Source organism: Gymnogyps californianus, unplaced genomic scaffold (assembly GCF_018139145.2).
Source record: "Gymnogyps californianus isolate 813 unplaced genomic scaffold, ASM1813914v2 HiC_scaffold_87, whole genome shotgun sequence".
Taxonomy (NCBI): Eukaryota; Metazoa; Chordata; class Aves; order Accipitriformes; family Cathartidae; genus Gymnogyps; species Gymnogyps californianus.
Genome location: NW_026114480.1, coordinates 159749 through 174999, shown reverse-complemented (window position 1 = coordinate 174999; position 15251 = coordinate 159749). Strand labels below are relative to the sequence as shown.

The following is a 15251-nucleotide window of genomic DNA, read 5'->3' as shown; positions in this document are numbered from 1 at the left end:
TCTGTGGAAAGGGCGAGGTAGAGCTGGGCTGAGGAAGAGTGTGGAGGGGCAAAGGGAGAATAAATGGGAGGTGTGGATGACTTAGAGGGAGACTGGAGAGAGCTTGTTTTGGTGGAATAGGTATGTCCAGAGCTTTCTTCCAGCACTAGCAAGCATTGTGAAATTCCTGAGCATGGACCAAAATATTAAACGGGTCCACAAAAGCGATCATTTCCATCACTAGACGAAGGCGGCTCCGATTCCGTTTTGGCTCTGGAGCAGGAAAATGGCGTTTGTGAGTCAGGGTGGAGGGGGTGCATCTGGCAGTGCCTGTCTGCATGCAGAGCAAGGGTGGGAGGTGGTCGCAGTCGAGAGGGTGAGCATGAGGAGGGGCTTGAGGAAGTGTGTGTGCGGGGGGCTGGAGGGAGGAGGCCGGCCTGTCTGTGAAGTGGAGGAGCCGGAGGCCGGCCAGGCTCTGATCTGGAGGAGCAGGAGGCAGCACTGCACGCAGGTGCGTTAGTGGAATAGTGGCGAGCATAGCTGCCTTCCAAGCAGTTGACCCGGCTTCGATTCCTGGCCAATGCAGACAGACGTCTCTTCAGCCTGGCTCCAGGGTTTCTTCCACCTTCTGCTGGCAGCCTCTCCTGCTCAAAAAATGCCCAGCTTTCCCCTGGGGTTTCAAGGAGGAAAGCTGGGCATTCTCGCCTCCCTGCAGCCTTGAGTCCAAGTCAGACCAGTGCTTTCTGCCTGTTGGGAGGCCTCCAGGCTTGACTCTTCACTGCAGTGCTGGCACAGGAGCCAGGAGAGAGGCTTTTCAGCCCTGGCACAGAGCTGCTCCTCTGCTGCTGCTGCTGCTGCTGCCGCTGCTGCTGCTGCTGCTGCTGCTGCTGCTGCTGGTTGCACCTGGCAAGAAAAGCATGCTGCCATGGCAGGGTGCAGATGAAGACCGAGAATGCCTAGGCGGTGGTCAAGGGACAGACTGTGCTTCATGAGGCCAGCTATGCAATTTGGCTGGGCGGTGGGAGGCGGCCTGGTCCTTATGTGATGCCTCAAAGGCCTGTCTGATCTGAAGTCACACTGGAGACGCTGACCTACCCTGTCCAGGCTCCGGCATTGCAGAGACACCCTGAAGTTTACCGGAGCTGGATGTAACGATGTTCCTGGTAACTAAGAACTGAGACACCCTCATTTCTCTTGCAGCTTATGGCCTGTGGGCCAAGGGAAACACAAGGAGCCTCTCACAAGTAGACTCTACCTCAAGGGGACAAAGCTTCTCAAGTCTCTGATTCCAGGGTTGCTTAAAGAAAAGAGCAATGATGTTCTTTGCTGTGCTGACAGTCAAAAACCAAGCTGGATGGTGGGGTTGAGGGGGGGGGGTTGTGTTAGCACAGTATTTATAGAGTCCCACTCTGTCATCAGCAGTTCTACAAGTAGGTGGAGTTAGGAAGAGGGGGATCGTGATTGCACATGCTCAGTTCCCTACTGAAATGCCCACCCTAACCCCATCTTGCAGTCACACTGCCTACGTCCAGCCAGCAAAAGAAGTGTTTTTCTCCTTTCCACTCCATACCCATCCCCTGGAGTTTACTCCCACACCACCAATGAAAGAGAGAAGTGCCATGGCTGGTTTTCATATGATTTTGTGAACAACAATTGAGAGGACTGAAAAGTTAATTCAAAAGGCATGTATTAACTTTCAGAATGAACAATTTGGCAACTGGCCCACAGGGCCGTGATCACTAGCTTACAGACACATGCTCAAGGACTCTGAGGCTTTTTGGTGCTCTGCTCTACGTTCAGGGAGCTCTATCCGCAGCTGGCGGTAAGCTCAGGACAGAAGCCAGTGCTCTTCCTTGCAGAGCGGGTAGCTAACTGAGGGAGAACAAACCACCACGAGTCTCCAGCTATGCTGCACAAAGTCTTTAATGAGAAGGAGGAAATGCAGTGGCACAGAACAGAGACCAAGAAACACGGCGGCAGGGTTCAGGGAGGCACAGAGAATGGCCCATTTCCCAAGGACAAGCTCCACACACAGCGCTTGCCTTTTCCCATTTGGCTCTACCTGGTGGCAATCGCAGCCCACCAACACTAGTACCTAACTCCGGCACCCTCCCCCCGTCAGCAGGAGGTTCAGCAAAGCAGAAGAGAACGAGCCCTTTCTCAAGGAGCTCAGAGCAAAGCAGAGTCAGAGGAGGCAGGGCGAGGCCTGCCGTGCAGCGAGGAGCAGTGAGCACAGGTCCCTCCTGCCAGGTGGGACGAGGACACGCAGCCCATCTGCAAGCCGTGGCCACGCTCCTGCTGCTGCAGGGTCCCTGTCTTCCTTCCTGCTCCGAAGGGGATGATCTGCCGGCTTCAGCAGTTCAGACTGCAGCGGGGGGGAGGCAGGCACAGCCCTGAGCCCCCCAGACCAAGGGAGCCCCCAGAAGAGATGGGAACCCCCCCGGCGCTGAGGGAGCTCCCAACAGCAGCGGACAGAGAGGATCCCACGGCTGTGCTCTGAGGGAAAGAGGTGAGGATGGGGCCCGGCAGGGTCACCACCACCGGGGAGGCCTGGATGGCCACCGTCGAGTCAGCGCAGCGGGCGACACAGGGCTCACTGCAGCTGCTTGCAAGTGGGGTTGGGCCAGAGGTGCCGCAGGGGCATGGGGACAGGGTCTGAAGCAAGACATCTCTCGGGGAGGGAGGCAAACCTGAAACACAGAGCAGGCAGGGAGCACGAACCTCAGTATCAGTCTGTCCTTCTTCTCCTCAGCTCTCTCTGTGGACACACTTTGGTTTCTGAACACCCAGTGTGCCTACATCTCCCACGGCCCTCATTGTGCCCTCCGAGTTGCATGGCACAGGAAGGCTGACCCACTTTGGGAACAGGAGCCAGCACAGTGGGTTTAAAGCACCTGTGGCAAGACTGATCATACCCCATCTCCAGAACAAACATTGCTGCATTGAAGAAAGCACTGGATGCACTTGGCCATTTCGTTAGAGACCATCTACTGCAGGTGCAAATTCTGGTGGGCAGACCTCCCTGCAGTTGAGGCCCATTGATCCCCTTCTGCTTGAAAGAAACCCCTGTTCCCACCTCTCCCCAGCCACCCCACCAAAAGGGAAAGGAGGTGACAGCCCTGAAACCGTTCTGTTGCAGGGCCAAGCTGAGGCAGCCCAAGTATCAACCTGAGTAGCCACCATGACAGCAGTTCAGCCCACAGGGAGAGATGGAACGGACTCAGGCTTACCTCGTTCCTTGAGGAAAGGGAGGCCAGAGAGCAGGATGCGGAGCCTGGAGGAGCGCAGGCTTTTATGCTGTGTCCCAGAGCCCCGCGGGGCCACAAACATTCCTTGCTCATGAAGCATCTAAACACCTAGTAGCTGCTGCTTGCGAAGACCTCACTGGTGATTAAGCCCTTGCCTCTTTCACCTGAAATGTTGTGCTCCCGCTGTATACCACCGAACATCAAAATGATTCATCTTCGTCTCCGCTTCATAAGGCCAATCAACTCGAGGTCTCAGGCTAGTGGGCAAGGAGATTTTGAGTGGGTTTGCGTAGTATGGATTGCCTTTGTCACTTTGCCTTCTTCATGGTGAGCACGGCCACCAGTCATGGTCAAATTCAGCTATGAGGGACACCTCAAGTCAGCTCTCAAGTGCTTTCAGTGCAGGCACTCAGGCTAACCCTGAGAGACATTTCTCCAATGGGTCATCGTAGACACACGGGACACTGTGAGTATGTTCAAGCAGAACGTCAAGACTGCACAATCCGTATGGGAGAAGAGACTCGTCTCACCAGGGATGTGCCAAAGCTCAACGGCAAGGAAATTCTGTTGTGGGCTGGAAGGAAGCCCCCTGCGGGCAGGAGTGACAGCCACGAGGATGATCAGAGATGCCTGTGTCCTTCCCTGAATGAGACCCACACCGGAATTGACCTGTTTGCTCAGCAAGTTCATCCCAGAGGCCCAAGGCCTGGATGGCCTGCTTCTGAGGAGAGGTCAGGGCAGGGAGCCAAAAGCTCACAGCCCTTCGTCCTGGGTCAGGGATGGGGTGGCCCATTCCATGCATTTCAGATTTCAAAGGGACAGTGCATCAGTCTCCCAGAGCACCTGGGAGTCACGGTGATGTGGAAGAGTTGGGAAAAACCCTGAACTCCAGGCCAACATGAGTCACCCTGCTGTGGAATTCAGGGGACACGGTGGCCCTGCCTCAGGCAGGCCAGGAATACCAGAGCTCACAGCCTCATTTCTCCAAAAGTTCTGCTTTTGTCAAGGGCATTTCCACACAGTTTAGCACCATTCCCGAAACAACTAGTACTTCTATGCAATCTTGTACTGCTGCTGCCTTCCAAGGCCTTGCCTTTTGGTGGCTGCTCCAGGGCCCATGAGACTCAGTGCACCCCAGAATAATGAAGGTTGGAAGGGACCGCTGGAAGTCCTCTGCCTCTGCTCCGAGCAGACCAAACTTCCCAGGTTCCTCAGGAAACTCTAGGCCTTGTCCTGTTGACTTCTGAACATTGCCGCTGACGGTCAGGTTCTCTGTCTCTCGTGCAGCTCTTCCAGGGCTGCACTGCAAGCCCTGGGGGCTACCAGGAGATGGCAATGGCTCTCACAGCTGAGCCTCCCAGGCCCACAAGTGGCCCACCAGGAGACGACAGTGAGGGTGCCAGCACTGGTGAGCAGATCCCAGGGTACAGGGTAAGGTCTGCAGATGGCTTGAATGGAAGTTTTCATGTGGTCCATATAATGACACGTCAAGGATGCCCACTCCTCTACCTCATTCTCAGCCGGGTTGTTTCGTCCCACTTTTAAAACCCACCTAGTTCTAGGTTTGATCTCAATGAGCCAAGAGGTCGGAGTGGGCTCCATGGCACCATGAAGAGCACAAGGGCTGGTGTGTGCAAGGAATGCCACCTGCTCTGCATTTCATTTTCATGCCAGTGACTAGAAGCCCCTTCTGGAAAGAGGAGAGAAAGTCTGTCCCAACACAGCTTTCACTGCAAAGCCCAGAGGGAGCCTTCACTCCTAATCCTGATTCTTAGGTCCCGTCCACCTCCAGACCTCACCCCATGGCCCTGGGAGCTCCTCACCAGTGCTAGCACCCTCACTGTCGTCTCCTCGTGGCCCACTTGTGGGCCTGGGAGGCTCAGCTGTGAGAGCCCCTGGCTGGTAGGATGGGGACCAGGCCTCAAGGCCCTGCTCAGGTGAAAGCGTACCTGTTTGGTGGATACATGGTTGGCGTGGGTCATCTCAAAAGGTCCTTTGCAACTCAAGCTGTGTGATGAAAGCTGAGGGGAGGGATCGTTGCCCTTCCCTCGGCACTGCAGAGGCCACGTCTGGATTGGTGTGCCCCAGTTTGTGTCCCCAGGGACACCAGGGACGAGAGGTGGCGATGATCTCTCATGGAGCGGGGTACTGGCAGAGGATCAGGCAGAACGTAAGGGCTGGAGCATATGACGTATGGGGTGAGGCCGAGGACACGAGGTTTGTGGAACCTGGCGGAGATGAGCAAGGTGGGGAGGAGGGGATGGAAGTGCTGTCTCCCACCAGCTACAGGAGGTTATGGAAAGGGTGGAGCCCGACTCTCCTGAGAGGTGCACTGCAAAAGGGCAAGAGGCAACAATCACAAGTTGCAACAAGGGAAATACCAGCTGTCTTTTGGGGAAAAGAAGTGACAGAGCTCGCGGTGCAGCCCTGGAAGAGCTGCTCAAGAGACAGTGACCTCTCTGACAGTGGCAGTGTTCAGGAGTCAACAGCACAAGGCCCAGAGCCTGCTGAGGAACCTGGGAAGTTTGGTCTGCTCGGAGCAGTGGACAGGAGCAGAAGACCTCCAGAGGTCCATTCCAACCTTTGTTATTCTGGGGTACACTGAGTCACACGAGCCCTTGAGCAACCACCAAAAGGCAAGGCCTTGGAAGACAGCAAATGCAGGAGATTGCATAGAAGCACCAGTTGATTCAGGAATGGTGCTAAACTGTGTGGAAATGCCCTTGACAAAAGCAGAACTTTTGGAGAAATGAGGCTGTGAGCTCTGGTATTCCTGGCCTGCCTGAGGCAGGGCCACCGTGTCCCCTGAATTCCACAGCAGGGTGACTCATGTTGGCCTGGAGTTCAGGGTTTTTCCCAACTCTTCCACATCACCGTGACTCCCAGGTGCTCTGGGAGACTGATGCACTGTCCCTTTGAAATCTGAAATGCATGGAATGGGCCACCCCATCCCTGACCCAGGACGAAGGGCTGTGAGCTTTTGGCTCCCTGCCCTGACCTCTCCTCAGAAGCAGGCCATCCAGGCCTTGGGCCTCTGGGATGAACTTGCTGAGCAAACAGGTCAATTCCGGTGTGGGTCTCATTCAGGGAAGGACACAGGCATCTCTGATCATCCTCGTGGCTGTCACTCCTGCCCGCAGGGGGCTTCCTTCCAGCCCACAACAGAATTTCCTTGCCGTTGAGCTTTGGCACATCCCTGGTGAGACGAGTCTCTTCTCCCATACGGGATTGTGCAGTCTTGACGTTCTGCTTGAACATACTCACAGTGTCCCGTGTGTCTACGATGACCCATTGGAGAAATGTCTCTCAGGGTTAGCCTGAGTGCCTGCACTGAAAGCACTTGAGAGCTGACTTGAGGTGTCCCTCATAGCTGAATTTGACCATGACTGGTGGCCGCGATCACCATGAAGAAGGCAAAGTGACAAAGGCAATCCATACTACGCAAACCCACTCAAAATCTCCTTGCCCGCTAGCCTGAGACCTCCGAGTTGATTGGCCTTATGAAGCTGAGACACGGATGAATCGTTTTGATGTTCGGTGGTATGTATACCACCACCATTTGACGTATACCACCACCATTTGATGTATACCTGGTGGTATACAGCGGGAGCACAACATTTCAGGTGAAAGAGGCAAGGGCTTAATCACCAGTGAGGCTGGACCAAGCGGCAACTACTAGGTGTGTAGATGCTTCATGAGCAAGGAATGTTTGTGGCCCCGCGGGCTCTGGGACACAGCATAAAAGCCTGCGCTCCTCCAGGCCCGCATCCTGCTCTCTGCCTCCCTTTCCTCGAGGAACAAGGTAAGTCTGAGTCCGCTCCATCTCTCCCTGTGGGCTGAACTGCTGTCATGGTGGCTACTCAGGTTGATACTTGGGCTGCCTCAGCTTGGCCCTGCAACAGAACGGTTTCAGGGCTGTCACCTCTTTCCCTTTTGGTGGGGGTGGCTGAGGAGGGCTGGGAACAGGGGTTTCTTTCAAGCAGAAGGGGATCAATGGGCCTCAACTGCAGGGAGGTCTGCCCACCAGAATTTGCACCTGCAGTAGATGGTCTCTAACGAAATGGCCAAGTGCATCCAGTGCTTTCTTCAATGCAGCAATGTTTGTTCTGGAGATGGGGTATGATCAGTCTTGCCACAGGTGCTTTAAACCCACTGTGCTGGCTCCTGTTCCCAAAGTGGGTCAGCCTTCCTGTGCCATGCAACTCGGAGGGCACAATGAGGGCCGTGGGAGATGTAGGCACACTGGGTGTTCAGAAACCAAAGTGTGTCCACAGAGAGAGCTGAGGAGAAGAAGGACAGACTGATACTGAGGTTCGTGCTCCCTGCCTGCTCTGTGTTTCAGGTTTGCCTCCCTCCCCGAGAGATGTCTTGCTTCAGACCCTGTCCCCCATGCCCCTGCGGCACCTCTGGCCCAACCCCACTTGCAAGCAGCTGCAGTGAGCCCTGTGTCGCCCGCTGCGCTGACTCGACGGTGGCCATCCAGGCCTCCCCGGTGGTGGTGACCCTGCCGGGCCCCATCCTCACCTCTTTCCCTCAGAGCACAGCCGTGGGATCCTCTCTGTCCGCTGCTGTTGGGAGCTCCCTCAGCGCCGGGGGGGTTCCCATCTCTTCTGGGGGCTCCCTTGGTCTGGGGGGCTCAGGGCTGTGCCTGCCTCCCCCCGCTGCAGTCTGAACTGCTGAAGACGGCAGATCATCCCCTTTGGAGCAGGAAGGAAGACAGGAACCCTGCAGCAGCAGGAGCGTGGCCACGGCTTGCAGACGGGCTGCGTGTCCTCGTCCCACCTGGCAGGAGGGACCTGTGCTCACTGCTCCTCGCTGCACGGCAGGCCTCGCCCTGCCTCCTCTGACTCTGCTTTGCTCTGAGCTCCTTGAGAAAGGGCTCGTTCTCTTCTGCTTTGCTGAGCCTCCTGCTGACGGGGGGAGGGTGCCGGAGTTAGGGACTGGTGTTGGTGGGCTGCGATTGCCACCAGGTAGAGCCGAATGGGAAAAGGCAAGCGCTGTGTGTGGAGCTTGTCCTTGGGAAATGGGCCATTCTCTGTGCCTCCCTGAACCCTGCCGCCGTGTTTCTTGGTCTCTGTTCTGTGCCACTACATTTCCTCCTTCTCATTAAAGACTTTGTGCAGCATAGCTGGAGACTCGTGGTGGTTTGTCCTCCTCCCCCCTCAGCTGGCCAACACCTCTGCAAGGATGTCATGGTTTAAGCCGAGCTGGCATCTAGGCAGCACGTGGTCGCTCGCTCACTCCTCCCTGCCCTGGTGGGAGAACCTGCTCTCTCCCATGACAGTGAGTCTGTCCCCATGCATGGGGCACTGCAAGTTGTGGGTGGAGCTCCCTGGCCTGATACCAGCGCACCAAACCTAAGCAAGCGGGCAAGAGAAAGACAGAAAAGCCTCAGAGAAATGGATGGAACAAGAAGCAATGGACAGGGCTGGAAAGACAAGGAATGTCACACACAGTGGTGGGCAAAGATGGGAAACGGTTGCCCAGGGAGCTTGGAGATCCTCCCTCTTGGGAGATGTCCAACATCCAGCCAGGCAAGGCCATGAAAAACATCCTCGACTTGACCCTGCTTTGAGCCCGGCTTGCACTGCATGATCTCCACCTCAGGTGATGTGTGATTCTCTCAGCCACTGCTGGATGCCCTCATCCAGCAGCAGCCATCAAGAACACAGGAGCAGAGAGGGGACAGGGGCCAGCGCTCAGGAAAGCTGCAGAGGTGTGGTGGGCACAGGGCAGGAGAAGGGGCACGGATGTCAGTCCCTGGGCTGGGAGCACAGAAAGGAAGGAAGATCAGAGGGCATTAAACAACTGACCCAACAGCAAGGCAAGGGGATAAGGTGTAAGCATGCTGAGGAAAGCCCTGAGGGAGCCAAAAGCTTGAGGTCCCACTGAGATTTGAACTCAGATCGCTGGATTCAGAGTCCAGAGTGCTCACCATTACACCATGGGACCACCTGGACAGATGCTGCCTTTCCCCTGTGGCCACCCTCGCTGAGCCATAGGCTCCTGGCTGAGCCTGGCAGTCTCTCCGTCTCCCTGGCCATCACCAAGTGCAGCCTTCCTCCAGGGCCACCGGGCACTCTCTACTCACAGGAGCTTTCAAGGGAGTGCCAGAGCTCTTTGCGCAAGCCTGGCATGCCCTCTCTTACAAGACCCAGGCTGGTAACCTGTGAGAATCTTGGTTTCGCCTAATTAGACCTGCTTATGAAGTTTCCAGCTTAACCTCTTCAACATTGAACCTCACAGAGTACCTTCGTGGCCAGCGATCGCTCGTTCGATGCTTGCACTTGCCGTCTCTGCTGCTGCCTCCCTTCACCCCCGTGTTGGACAGCCTCTCAATCTGCCTGCCTAAGTTAGTGCCTCTCCTCTTTCTCACCTTGTAGCTCATCCGAAGCGGCCGTCAACCAGATACCCTTACTCTCGCTTGCACTCCTAGCCAAGCTCCTGCCCTTGCCGAACGAGGCGACCAAGAGAGAGGGCAGGGGATGAGGTTCAGCAGAGGCAAGAGCTGGCAGGAGGACCCAAAGCAGCTCCTTCAGCATCTCCCTCAATCACAACGTGATCCGGCACACTCTCATACCCCCTCGTGCACGTCCCCTCTTCCTCTTCCTGTGTGCCCAGGAAGACCTCTTCTGTGGCTCCTACTTCCTGACTGCGGTCCTTCTGAAAAATGCCACCAGTGCTCGTGCAACCTGTGGTGGGATTGCGTGAGGATGTCTCTGTCCTGTCAGCAGTGTCGGAGAGAAACGCCCCAGAGCCTGCGATGTCCCTGTTGGCCTCTTACTGGTGGGCCTTTTCTCCCACCTGCCCCTCTTCCCACTGGTGCTGTCCATGTTTGCTGGTGAGGAAGTGCCAGTTCAGGGAAACTTGCTGGGTTGAAATCCTGCTGGTCAATGCCACATCCTGGATTGGCACCTACACAATGTGCCACTGGGCCTGAAAGAGGGAAGGACGCATCTCAGGGCTCTCCAGCTTCGGGAGCAGAGGGCAGAGGAGCTGGCTGATGACTAAGGAGAGGGAAAAGTTGCCCCATCTCCAAAAAAGGGGAAGAAGCACTATCTGGGGAAGCAAGGGAAGGTGAGGATAAACTGGAGCAAGTTCCGCGGAGGATCCCTAGGATAGTCAGGGGCCAGGGCTCTGGCCGTGGGAGGAGAGGCTGAGGACGCAAGGCTCGCTTAGCTAGGAGAAGAAAATGCTTAGCGGGGATCGAATAGCAGCCTCCCAGTGCCTACAAGGAGGCTACGGCGATGGCTGGAGGATGAGCGCTGTGGTCAGAAATTGAAGAGGCAGTTTGTGACTGGGTACACGAACCAAAATGATCACCCTGAGGGTGCCTAAGCATGGGAGCAGAGGTGCCGAGAGGCTGTGAAATGTCTGTCCTCAAGGTATTTTATGACCCAAAAGGACAAAGCACTGATGAGGTGGTGTGAGCCTGCTTGAAGCAGGAGGATGCACTCTCTGGCTCCCTGAAATGCCTTCCACCCAGAAGGGTTGTTGGAGGGTATGTGGGGAGAGGCATGCAGAATGTGAGTTTTGTAGGGGAGAGTGGAACAGTGAGCACAGGTATGCCCCTTTCTCCTTCTAGAGGAGCTGGGGCTGCAGCAAGAGCTGGTCAGCAGGCTGAGCAGAGCCCCCAGAGGAGCAAGAAGCCTCCAGTGAGGAGGCCACCCAGAGAGAAGAGCCTGCGCCACTCTGCTCCCCCCAGCCCCTCAGCTGGGACCTCCCACAGCCCTGCCTGATGCTCCCTGGCACTGCCAGCACTCACGCCTCCTTCCCTTTGTCCTTCCTGTGCCCTCACCCGGGCAGGAAAATTGCCTCCCTGCAAAGTTCACCTCCTTTGGGCCTGGGGTGGGTAGCTCAAGGGCCTTGCCTTGCCCTTCTCCCCACAGCTCCTGCCCATAACCCTGGCTGGGGACTTTCTCTTTCACCACCCCAGCTGGCTCTGCAGGCACCGAAGGAAACCCCGGAGCGAGGGGGCAGCCTTGTTGCTTGGCAGGGCGGAGAGGAGCTGCTCTCCAGTGAGCTCAGGAGGGCTGCAACCCTGCCCAGAAATCCAGCTCCCAGGAGGCTGCGGGACTGTAGCCGGTGTAAAAGTCAGTTCTTTGCTGGCCGAGGAGGGAGACAAGGACGCTTAGCAGAGAATTACCAGGGGAATGAATTCTCCTATTTCACCTGTGCACGTAGCAGTGCGCCAACCCCAGCATGGAGGACCCCGATATAGAGGAAAGCAGGGTTTAGGTTTGTTTACAAACAGTTGTGTCGACCAGTCAAATTACTGATGTTAAGGGGTGGGCTAATCAGGTTGACCCTGAGGTAAAAGCTCTTAGTGCTAGGCAGTGTTCGTTCCTCTAAGCAAGTTGTATAGCAGTTAACGCCTTGCCTTTCACAGCGGCTGCGAGGGCCTTGCCCTGCCCGTGCTGTGCTGCGCTGCACTCCCTCCCAGCTCCTGGCTTGTCCTCCCTCCTGGCGCAGCCCTGCCCTTGCTGCTTCCCAACAGCCGAGGGCTGCCCCCGCCACCATGCAGGGTGCCAAAGAGCCAGAGAAACCCCTCCTCTCCGTGCCTGGCGCCATTCCTGTCCTGCCCAACACTGCTGGGGGGGGAGGTGGTTCCCAGTCGCCCCAGGGCAGGGCTGGCCCATCCGGACTGGGTGGTGGCCAGTCTTAAATGCTGCCAGGTGTCCCAGGAAGGCTCTGGCAGGCTGAGCTGGTACAGCCTCTTGGTGAGGGTGAGGGACGAGGTGGCAGTGCTGAGGCCTGCATTTTGGGGCTTGTGTTTGCTGGTTCCCTGCCCCATCCACAGGCCAGAGCATGCAGCAAACAGGCAGAGGAGACAAAAGCAAAAGCGGAATGGGGAGGGCTGGGACGTGGGTGGAGATGTGAGCATGGGGAGTGTGGCCCCAGCCTGCCTGCTGCAGGGGCTGTTGCTCAGGGGAAGGTATTTCACTGCAGATCAAGAGGTCCCTGGCTCAGCTCCAGGTGCCTCGGGGAGGGAGGAGGACAAGGGCTGTAGGCAAGGGGATTTTACTGTCTCCCTGGGCACCAGGTACAGTGTGGAGCTGAGTCCCATGGCTGCAGCGTGCTCAACTGCAGGGAGCCCAAAAGGGGAGCGTGCCCCGTAGTTGGCAGGATTCGGCCCTGCGCAGGGAAACCCCAATGGATTTCTAGTCCATCGCCTTCACCACTCGGCCACAACTACCTGCTCCAGCCCTCTCTGCCCTGCTCATCACATGCCCTGTGCAATGACACCCGGCTCCCTGGGACTTTCAGGGCAATGCTCCACTCCCAGCGCCTTGTCCTCAGCCGCGCATCTGAGATATCCTGCCACGGGGGGATGGTTTCACTCCCCAGCTGCCGTCTCGACCGCTTCCAGGGAAGAAGGGAAGGCAGCTGCGTGGAGACAACGAGGGTGAGGTGGATATTAGACCCCACTTTGCTTCTCAGTCTGAGGCACTCCAAGCCTGCCTGTGAGCACTGGGGTGAGGACACTCCTGCAGGGGAGATGGTGACCTCCTGGCAGCACCTCCAGCCTCTTGGGGACGTAGGGTGGTGTCAACCCTTGAACAAAGACCATGACTGCCGTGCAGGTTGTTGGTGTGTAGGGGGAATGGTTTGTGAGAGTGGAGAGATCTGTGGAAAGGGCGAGGTAGAGCTGGGCTGAGGAAGAGTGTGGAGGGGCAAAGGGAGAATAAATGGGAGGTGTGGATGACTTAGAGGGAGACTGGAGAGAGCTTGTTTTGGTGGAATAGGTATGTCCAGAGCTTTCTTCCAGCACTAGCAAGCATTGTGAAATTCCTGAGCATGGACCAAAATATTAAACGGGTCCACAAAAGCGATCATTTCCATCACTAGACGAAGGCGGCTCCGATTCCGTTTTGGCTCTGGAGCAGGAAAATGGCGTTTGTGAGTCAGGGTGGAGGGGGTGCATCTGGCAGTGCCTGTCTGCATGCAGAGCAAGGGTGGGAGGTGGTCGCAGTCGAGAGGGTGAGCATGAGGAGGGGCTTGAGGAAGTGTGTGTGCGGGGGGCTGGAGGGAGGAGGCCGGCCTGTCTGTGAAGTGGAGGAGCCGGAGGCCGGCCAGGCTCTGATCTGGAGGAGCAGGAGGCAGCACTGCACGCAGGTGCGTTAGTGGAATAGTGGCGAGCATAGCTGCCTTCCAAGCAGTTGACCCGGCTTTCGATTCCTGGCCAATGCAGACAGACGTCTCTTCAGCCTGGCTCCAGGGTTTCTTCCACCTTCTGCTGGCAGCCTCTCCTGCTCAAAAAATGCCAGCTTTCCCCTGGGGTTTCAAGGAGGAAAGCTGGGCATTTCTCGCCTCCCTGCAGCCTTGAGTCCAAGTCAGACCAGTGCTTTCTGCCTGTTGGGAGGCCTCCAGGCTTGACTCTTCACTGCAGTGCTGGCACAGGAGCCAGGAGAGAGGCTTTTCAGCCCTGGCACAGAGCTGCTCCTCCTGCTGCTGCTGCTGCTGCTGCCGCTGCTGCTGCTGCTGCTGCTGCTGCTGCTGCTGCTGGTTGCACCTGGCAAGAAAAGCATGCTGCCATGGCAGGGTGCAGATGAAGACCGAGAATACCTAGGCGGTGGTCAAGGGACAGACTGTGCTTCATGAGGCCAGCTATGCAATTTGGCTGGGCGGTGGGAGGCGGCCTGGTCCTTATGTGATGCCTCAAAGGCCTGTCTGATCTGAAGTCACACTGGAGACGCTGACCTACCCTGTCCAGGCTCCGGCATTGCAGAGACACCCTGAAGTTTACCGGAGCTGGATGTAACGATGTTCCTGGTAACTAAGAACTGAGACACCCTCATTTCTCTTGCAGCTTATGGCCTGTGGGCCAAGGGAAACACAAGGAGCCTCTCACAAGTAGACTCTACCTCAAGGGGACAAAGCTTCTCAAGTCTCTGATTCCAGGGTTGCTTAAAGAAAAGAGCAATGATGTTCTTTGCTGTGCTGACAGTCAAAAACCAAGCTGGATGGTGGGGTTGAGGGGGGGGGTTTGTGTTAGCACAGTATTTATAGAGTCCCACTCTGTCATCAGCAGTTCTACAAGTAGGTGGAGTTAGGAAGAGGGGGATCGTGATTGCACATGCTCAGTCCCTACTGAAATGCCCACCCTAACCCCATCTTGCAGTCACACTGCCTACGTCCAGCCAGCAAAAGAAGTGTTTTTCTCCTTTCCACTCCATACCCATCCCCTGGAGTTTACTCCCACACCACCAATGAAAGAGAGAAGTGCCATGGCTGGTTTTCATATGATTTTGTGAACAACAATTGAGAGGACTGAAAAGTTAATTCAAAAGGCATGTATTAACTTTCAGAATGAACAATTAGGCAACTGGCCCACAGGGCCGTGATCACTAGCTTACAGACACATGCTCAAGGACTCTGAGGCTTTTTGGTGCTCTGCTCTACGTTCAGGGAGCTCTATCCGCAGCTGGCGGTAAGCTCAGGACAGAAGCCAGTGCTCTTCCTTGCAGAGCGGGTAGCTAACTGAGGGAGAACAAACCACCACGAGTCTCCAGCTATGCTGCACAAAGTCTTTAATGAGAAGGAGGAAATGCAGTGGCACAGAACAGAGACCAAGAAACACGGGCGGCAGGGTTCAGGGAGGCACAGAGAATGGCCCATTTCCCAAGGACAAGCTCCACACACAGCGCTTGCCTTTTCCCATTTGGCTCTACCTGGTGGCAATCGCAGCCCACCAACACTAGTCCCTAACTCCGGCACCCTCCCCCGTCAGCAGGAGGCTCAGCAAAGCAGAAGAGAACGAGCCCTTTCTCAAGGAGCTCAGAGCAAAGCAGAGTCAGAGGAGGCAGGGCGAGGCCTGCCGTGCAGCGAGAGCAGTGAGCACAGGTCCCTCCTGCCAGGTGGGGACGGAGGACACGCAGCCCTCTGCAAGCCGTGGCCACGCTCCTGCTGCCTGCAGGTTCCTGTCTTCCTTCCCGCTCCAAGGGGATGATACTGCCGGCTTCAGCAGTTCAGACTGCAGCGGGGGAGGCAGGCACAGCCCTGAGCCCCCCAGACCAAGGGAGC

General features: G+C 56.5%; 1 non-coding gene across 1 annotated transcript; it reads right to left on the bottom strand.

The window, feature by feature from the left end:
• Positions 1–9107: 9107 nt before the first annotated feature.
• TRNAQ-CUG (transfer RNA glutamine (anticodon CUG)) lies at positions 9108–9179 on the bottom strand. The gene has a single exon. It is a non-coding gene; the product is annotated as a tRNA-Gln (tRNA).
• Between the last annotated feature and the right edge of the window lie 6072 nt (positions 9180–15251).